The following is an 8872-nucleotide window of genomic DNA, read 5'->3' as shown; positions in this document are numbered from 1 at the left end:
TCTCCAGTCCTACCTAGGTGTAACAACTCCAGCTCCTTCAGCTCTTCCTCAGCTGTGCTTTCCATCATTTTGTCGCTCTTCTTTGGACTGTCTCCACATGACAGAAATCTTCCTTGAACTGGCAAATCTGAGCACAAACATTTCTCCTGAACTTTGTTTGTTGTAAAGCACCTTGCAGATTTATGCCATGTTGAGGAGAGTACACTCCAAACATCCACCTTTTTTACAACACTCTAACATGCCAAAGAAAGATTAAGTATCCGACCTTCATGCTTAAAAAGAAACACTACAAACCACAAAATACAAGGGCTAAATACTAAGAAATAATAAACATTATCATTAAAACTCTGCAATTATTGCAAAATAATTTTTGGAGGAAAGGACACTTCACATTTCTTAGAGGCAACCGTTGCTGCACTTGCCATACTGCTATTATAGCTTTTATCATCTGAGAAATAGTGCATTTATCAGTATGTTCTATCATTATAGAACAGTTGAAACTGAAATGACAATAAAAAATCTTGATGAATTTCTCCCGTTTAAACCCACATTTCCTTCAGCTTGGAAATGCAACTGCAGAGTTTCACTTTTGGTTCCTGCCATCTACTCCTTCTGCCTCTCAGGCACAATCTTACTTCTGCAATGACAGATTTAGAGAAAATTTCAAAGGTATCCAAGGACACATTCCTCTCAATATTTGCTTTTCTAAAACTTTTATTTATTTTTAACAAAACCATGACATGTGGGCTGAAATTATTTGAGAAAACATTTTCAGTAGAGGCTCATATTTATTTATCAATCTAAGAGAAAATGAGAAAAATAATAAAAGCTGCTTCTTTCAAATGGCCTTCTTCTCTCACCGTGACATATGTTATCTTACTGAAATAGGTACAAATATAATTGGCAGTCAAAGGCAGCTGGATGAGCCCTGTCGACCACTCCACCTGCTCCCAAGTGGGTGGGTGCTCCCAAGTGGGGGCTGAGTGGGGTCCTGGATCACAGAGGTACCTGAGACCAACAGCTTGGAAAGAGGTGGCGCTGGAGCCACTCTCCAAAGTAAATAGTTCAACTGCAGATTTTTTTTTCAAGAAAAAAAGGCTATTTGTTACATATCTCTTGCCTTAATATATCTTCTACCTTCAGGTTATTTTTCTTTTCTTTATAGTGGAGAAGAATATTGTTCCAGTTTTAGGGTTTTGTTGCTGTTTATTTTTTTTAAAAGGTAACTCCTTTTCCGATATTTTCCCTGGGAAAAAAATAAATGTTTGTGTAGGCATGAAACACAGCCCCTTTCAGTAAGGGCAGCAGCTCCTTGAGCACCCCCTTTTTGTGTTGCATTTTCATTACATTTCTGGGAGATTTAACTCAGTCTAGCACAGAACAGAACTATGCTAATGCTCAGATCAGTGCCTTGGCTGTCAACTGCCTAGACATGAACTGTGGCCAGACTTCGTACAGGGCGCTCCGGTCCCCGGTGGGATCTCTCCGCGTGCACCATTCCTTCTGAATGCTGCACGTCCTCTCAACGCTGGGATGCGCACAGGTTACTAACACACACCAGGGCCCCAGCAGATCTCACTGACTAGATGCTGCTTTACATGCAAAGGAAGAGGATGAATTTAGGAACTTAAATCCACCAATTCGGTAAACCAGACCCAGGTGATATGACAGATTATTTAACTCCTTAATTTGATCTCCTAGGGCAAGGTAGGACCCTCCAGATCCACCTCACCTGTTGACAGCTGGAGCTGCACATAGGTCCATGTAATAAAGATATGAAAACATCCCCATCCAATATAACAAAACCCGGAACAGATAACACTGTTCTCACCAGGCTATTCACAGTCAGATGGAAAGAGTGACATGAAGGCAAGGCTGCCTGTTTCACTCCATACCTTTTTACCACTTATCCCATCACAATGCAAGTAATAACCTCCGTCTGTTTTACAATATATGGACGTTCCCCAGCACCCACATCAGCCAGCACAGCCCCTGCAGGGCAAGACAAAAACAGAAGGAGCACTGTGTTCATAGTGATGAACATGGTCCTGGCACCATGGCCATGCTGTAGTTCCCATATACTGCTATACTGCTATATACTGCCACTCAATGGCAAAAGAGCCATACGTGTGCAGCCCGTGACGAGCCTTGTGCCTCTCTCTGTGGCACGCTGCAAGGGCCAGCTCCATGCTTCCCCCCATGTTATTTCCTCTGTTGTCAGGACCATGACATTCTCAGTCATATTGCTATCACTGTTTTACAACTCGAACAGAAGAAAGCCAGATGCATGAGGATCACATGCAAAACTGAGACTTACTTGGACTTTGGAAGATCTTCTGATGAAAATGCCTACCCTTTCACATGGAAAAAAAACTAACAGTGCAACAATACAGGTAGAAACAGCATTGCATAAACCTACAAACATCCCTCTCAAAGTATCCAACTGCTGGATAGCAGCGAGCACACAACCTTCAGAGCTGCAGAACGCAGGTGCTGCTAAGTCAGCCCACCACTGTCTGCTGGAAAACCATCTAGGTGAACAGCTGAAATCCCTCTCTAGGTATATTCTGCTCGTGTTCTTGGTCACGCCACTAATCTTCTCTCTGTCCCTGTGTGCTTGTAGCTGCCCCCTCACTGTCATGAATGGATAAAGGAAAGGTGAAGAGTATTCTGGTGTGAAGAAGAGTATCTTCAAAGGAAGCAGGCAACTGCGGCCTCCCAGAGCAGGCCGCAGAGAGAGGCATGTTACCATCGCGGAGGGAAAGTCAAGGCCAAATCACAGCAACACTTCACCTTTCCCAGGCGGTTTTGTGAATGATGCAACTGTTGGGGTCACTCATTGTCAAGAGGAAAACTTGCAGCAAATTATTAACTCAGGCTCATCTATCACAGACTTTACATGGCTTGCTCTATGCAGAGAGGGCTGTTTGTGACACAAGCTGTCCTTTCCAGATAGAGGTAAGGACGAATACCTTTCACTGAAGACAGAAGCAAGCAGCTTTGGTAGGCTGGCCCTATCCACGGCTTTTCACTCCCATGTGAACCGCAGCCTTGACAATATCAGAGCAAGAGACACTGCTCTGTTATCAGGAGTGCCTTGGGCGTTTTTCCTCCATTTCAGCCATTGTCTCAGATTATACTTGCTAATAATATCCAGAACAACAGCAAATCCCAGCTGTTTTGTTAAAATCTTTATTTACTCCTCCCTCTGAGTATCTTTAATTAATGATATCCACAGATTTAAAATGACAATAAGATGCTCTTATGCTCACAGGAATTTATCAGAGCAAGACAGCACCTGCTAGAAGGTGTTTTGAAGCAACAACTCAATACTAAGCAGAAAGCCTCCTCTCTTTAGTGTATGTGGGGAGAGCCTAACAGGGGCAATGCTTTATTGACCACATTGCAAGTGGGTGAGCTCTGCTTACGTGAACTTACCCTCAGAAACACCATTGCTGCTGAAGAAGGCACCAGATCCACACTTTTACAAAAGGGCTTGTTAAGGCTTCAGTTTCCTTACGTAAAGGATGATGCAGAAGGATTTTTATCCCTTACACACTTCTACCATAACCCAGTGTGACTGTCACCTGAGTAACCACCTGCATCGCACCTTTCCCTTTTCCTTCTAGCAAGGAGTTGCAGGGGTGAAATTTGCATTGCATATGATATAGTTCCTGTTATCCATTTCTATTTAAATGAATCATCCTACCTAGGGTAAACAAAAGACTGAGCTTCTCAGTCTTGACTACGACTGACATTAATTCATAGAGCCAGTATCACTAAAAAAGAAGTCCCACCAGAGGAAAAGCATGACTCAAAACTCTGCAAGATCAATAAAAGCTTTTTACTGGTGATAAACCAGTAATCCAACACTTCAATTTAAATATTTGAGACTTTTGTTTACTTCAGAGGTGGAGACTATTTGCACATCTTGCAGGATGTAGCTCACTGTAATTCTGCAGATTGCCAGAACACAAATAAACAAGCATAAAACCTGGGACATTGAGCAAACCTCTAATATCCCATGGGCCACATGGGTGGCAGTGTCCCAGCTGCAGGGGAGGATGCCACCAGTTTAGACAACTTGCTATGACTATCATACAGCCTCCGCTCGGCCCTGGCCCACACAAGGGTTTTGGCAAGTCTGGAAGGCAGCACGTTCACACCATGACCACGGTGCCCCTCGCTGTGGGCCGGGGCACAGGCTCTGCAGAGATCAGACTTGCATTCTAAAATAAGGGAGATAGAACAAAAACAAAATAAAACAAAAAACAAATTAACAAAAAAACCCACTGTTTTCACCTCCTTGCAATTCTCTGTTAATGATTTGCAAGAAGCCTTTGTCACCACTCCTTAGCTGAACTGGTTTTCAGCTTCTCTCACTGCACTGCCGCATTTCTGTTTCACTGATATTTCCATTAAAGAATCACCCTCTTGTCCATACCAAGTATGGGAGAGCAGTCATGTTCCAGCACCCCTGCAGAGCCTAACTGTCCTGTCTGCAGTCCTTTTTTAAGGAGCCAAATGCTGCAGGTGTTACTCCTGATGGCATCTTCTCAGCTGTAGAGACAGCTGAGACTTGAAAAAAGCAAAAAATAATTAAAAGATAGATGCAAGTGAGGAATTTAAAGCAGGCCACAGCAGGTGAAGATTATGAATTTAGACAAATCATCTCATCTCCCTGTCCCTGTTTTTCACTCACTCGAACTCATAACATTCAACCTTTCAATAGAAAATAAATTTTAAAAAAATAAAAAAGTAAGTTTCAGCCATGTTCAAATAAAGAAAGTGAAGGATTGGAAGATGAAGAAAAAAGCAACCACCATGCTAACTCCTGGCTTTTATTTCTGACCCTGAAAAATATTTGCTGACCTCAACTTTGCTTCCTTTCAAGCATGATTTCCCCATGTTCCCTCCATTTGTGAGAGGCCATAAATCGCTTTCCTGACCCTGCTTGTTCTGCCCCAGTGACCCTGGGCTCACAACACCTGCCTGGCAGCCGCGGGTGCGTTACATCCCTCTTGCTACTAAAGCGCGCAGCAGCTAAACCCCGGCGCTTCATGAACTTCCAGTGGGGCCGGGGGCTGACTCACCCCTCCGAGCGCTCCCAGCAAGCGGGACTCGGTGCCAAGTGCAGGACCTCACAGTCAGAAGCCATTTTTGTTGAAAAAAAATAAAATAAATTTCTTTAATTTCTTCACATAACATGGCAGCAGCTCAGAGGCCAAGAATAGGTGGGGACAAATATTTTTGCACCCCTCTGCCTGCTGAGCAGAGGGAGGCAGAGCGCACTGCTAAAGCCCACGGGAAGCAAGGGTTGTTTGTGCAGGAAACTTCGGATACTGCGGGATTCTTTCCTTCTGCGTCAGTGATTATTTTTAAGCCTCAGCCACAACTGGGTGATGCTGAAGTAACTTAAAGAACAGAAGGAAGGTAACTGTAAAACAGTGGGGTACATCTTGCCATTGTTTAAAAAGACACATTTGGAAGGCACGTGTCCCTACTGCATCTGGGAGAAGGGAAGCTTCGGAAACTTCATAACAAAGAATCCCCTGTCCTGCAATTTCTAGTTTTTGATGCTGAAACACGGAGGAACTACATCCAGAGCCTGGGCTCACCCCTCACATTGTAAAAGGGGAAAAAAATGAAGCTCTGCCAACACCTGATTTAGGAGCCGTCTCCCTTCTTTAATTTCCAGGCACTGGATTGATGTAGACTGGTCCAGTTTAAGTAAAGGCATGCTCCAATGCCTATGCTCCAATTCTAAAGTTGTTTCTGCCATTTTGAGATACAGCAAATGGAAAAACCATAGAGAGTAATCCCATTAGCTATGGCTTCATCTTCACTCAGGGACTTTTTTTCCACGAGAAAACAAATTCATACATGGAAATAATTTTTAACAAATTGGCCACTTTTCTTGCAGGAATAATACAGCTTTCCAGTGAAGCCATTTCATTTGCTCTAGGAGTTGGATGACTTGAGTGGAAGATATTTCTGGCAACACTTGTTACCTACAATAAGCAAAAACAAGCCCTTGATCCCACTCTCTACCCTCTACAATGCTTGGTGTTGTGTGAAATGTCTCTGTGTTTCAGGCCTCCCAGAGAAGGCTGGTATACAACATACCCACAGCTAGGGAGATTAATACTCATTCCCAGAAGTGGCCCATCCAAATTCGAAAGAATAATAATAAAAATCTGATGCCATACTAATTTCACCACAAAAGCACAGTTCACCCACGAGGTTTTCTCCATATGTGAAAGCTACCATAGGGTCATTAACAACAGGCCTGGTTATAGACAGAAGTACTTAAACCAGCACAAGGCTGTGTGTGGCCACTGACCGTCATTTAGCTTAGCTCAAGCTAAAGCTCAATAAAAAGTTTAGGTAAACTAAAGTGAAAATTTCAGACACAGATTGTACCAATTTAATCACAACCCTAAAAATAAAATCAGCCTAAGATGATCATCCGGTACCCTTTTCTTGGGCAGACAAGGTGCTTCTTCCATCTGTGCATCTCCACGGGTACTAACAAACCTCGCAGGGCGGTGGGAAAGAGGCTCTATGCATAAAAATAACAGGCCTGCCAGTACTGTGAAACGGTGTTGCCTCATTCCTGGGTGCTAAAGCTCACCAAGGTTTAGGAGCTTTTTATCTGAGCAGCAGTAACTGCAACTCTGTGCAAGCCTAATGGTCTGCAAGGCTGCTGCTCGACTGCCACTCTGCACCGCAGCCCTAAGCTCGGCCTGCAGCTGCACGAATGCAGCAGCCCACGCTGAGCGCTCGGAAATGAGGAGAGCTTATTCAAGCTCGAGTTTGCACATATAAAAACAAACCAGAGCAGTTGCCAGCTGGGTACAACATCCTCTGGGGCAAACTCCGGGGAACTGCTGTCCTGCTCCCTGCTCTTTTCTCCCCTCCAAGATGAATTGCTCCTTTAGGTTTGCTTTGCAAAAACATAGCTTGATTTTGATTCAACGGTTGCTGAAGAGCACCAACTTCTCCCCACGGGTTTGCAGCCACTGCCACCCCCAGCACAGCCCTTTACTCACTTTGTGGCAGGCATTTACTACTGCTGCCCCCCTACCATGTTTGAAGTGCAGATAAGCTATTGATCTGAATGCCAGGTGGCCGTGCTGTACAAGGAGCGCTTTGTCCACACTGTGCCACCCTGTGGCTGAGGGCGGCCACTTTCCAGCAATGCAGGCTCCCTACAGGGACATGATCTATTAGTTTAGGAGGAAAAACAAGTTTGCACTTCAATTACAGAGCAGTGCAAGAGAGCGGAAACACGGTAAGGTTGCCCACACAGAGCTGCTTAGATATCCTGCCAACAGCAGAGCAGGACTGGGAAGAGGAGAGGAGTGGAAAGGCCCCCAAATTCAGGGAAACCTCCAAGAATCCATGGAGGATTCAGAGTGGCACAGCCAAGGCAGACTTAATCTCTCACCCGCCACGCGTGGCCGGCATCGCAGCTGACATACTCACAAAAGTGTCACAGCAGTGGCTGCATTAGATCCTGGTGGTCCTAACCATAACTGGGGCCTCTGCAGAGATGTGACAATCCATGGTTGCTGTGAGGAGAGGTCTAAGGCGCAGTGGGGAGGAAAACCATAGTTGCAAACTGCTTTATTTAAAACTTATCCAATAAGGAACGTAAAAAAAAGCCATAATAAACCAAGAAGCAGCAGGCACAGGGCACTGTAGCTCATGTAACAGCATCAATCACATAAGGGAGCTGCAAAGTGAATCAACGCTGCCCATGTAGCTATGCCAACACCAGTCACAACAAGCTGAGCAAGGAAGCAAGAGCAGGATGGAGAGAGGACCAACAGACACATACACAGAAGGGCAGGAGTCACCAGCAAGTGATCCTTCAAGCTGCAGGTTTTCACCCTGCAACACCAAGAGGGAAGCAGTAGCACAGGGCACTCCTAGGGAATGGTGGCTGGGGCTGCAGGCACAAGGAGCACTCATCTTCAGCAGAGCTCCCGAGGCAGATGGGCTTTCTCCTCTACCCAGCTGCACGGCTGCTCTGGCATCTTCTGGGACCACTCAGGGGTGGCAGGGCAGAGGCTGGTGGTGGTGGTCTGTGGTGGGGCAGGGCCTGGACAGCAGCAGGGCCAGCAGGGTGCATGGCCCCCACCTCACCTGGGCACATGGCTACCTTGTTCACCTCCCCTTGGCACGCTGTCACCATGTCCATCTCATCTTGGTCAACTCGCCTTGGTGCATGGCTGCCTTGACTTGGCACATCATCACCTTGGCCACCTTGTCTTGGCCTCCTCACCTTAGTGCGCCTTGCCCACCTTGCCCTGGTGCACACCTCACGTTGACACACCACCACCTTGTCCAACTCGCCTTGTCCACCTCACCTTTATGCATGCCCACGTTGGCCACCTCGCCGTGGCACGTGGCCTCCACGGTAGTGCGGGCACGCGCCCACCGGCGGCGCGTGGGGCTCGGGCTGGGCTCAGACAAGGCTCGCGGCGGTGCCAGAGCCCTGCGGGGCTGTGCCGGGCCGGGGCGCTCCTCGCCGGCACCGGGGGTCGCGCCGGGCTCGGTGTCGCCCCCGCCGCTGCCCGAACCGCCCCGGTCCCCCCGCAGAGCCCCCGGCCCGGCCCTTACCTGTCCCGCGGGCAGCGCGCGGCGCGGCGGGGGCGGGGCCTGCCGGGACCACGGGGGCGGAGCGAGACGCCGCTCGGGGCGGGGCCGCGCCTGGGGGCGGGGCCAAGCATGGAGGCGGGCGGGGCCCCGCCGGCCCGGTCCGGGAGGCAGCGCCGCGGAAAACCCGGCCTGGATCTCGGAGCAGGGGGTGGAGGGAGGGAGGGAGGGAAGGGGTTTGGGGCAGATGGGGTGGAGGGGAGCGCGG

The sequence above is a fragment of the Tinamus guttatus genome, unplaced genomic scaffold (assembly GCF_059628265.1).
Source record: "Tinamus guttatus ecotype Peru unplaced genomic scaffold, ASM5962826v1 Tinamus_guttatus_pri_ptg000287l, whole genome shotgun sequence".
Classification (NCBI taxonomy): domain Eukaryota; kingdom Metazoa; phylum Chordata; class Aves; order Tinamiformes; family Tinamidae; genus Tinamus; species Tinamus guttatus.
The sequence above is the reverse complement of the archived record's forward strand: the minus strand, read 5'-3'. Positions refer to the sequence as shown.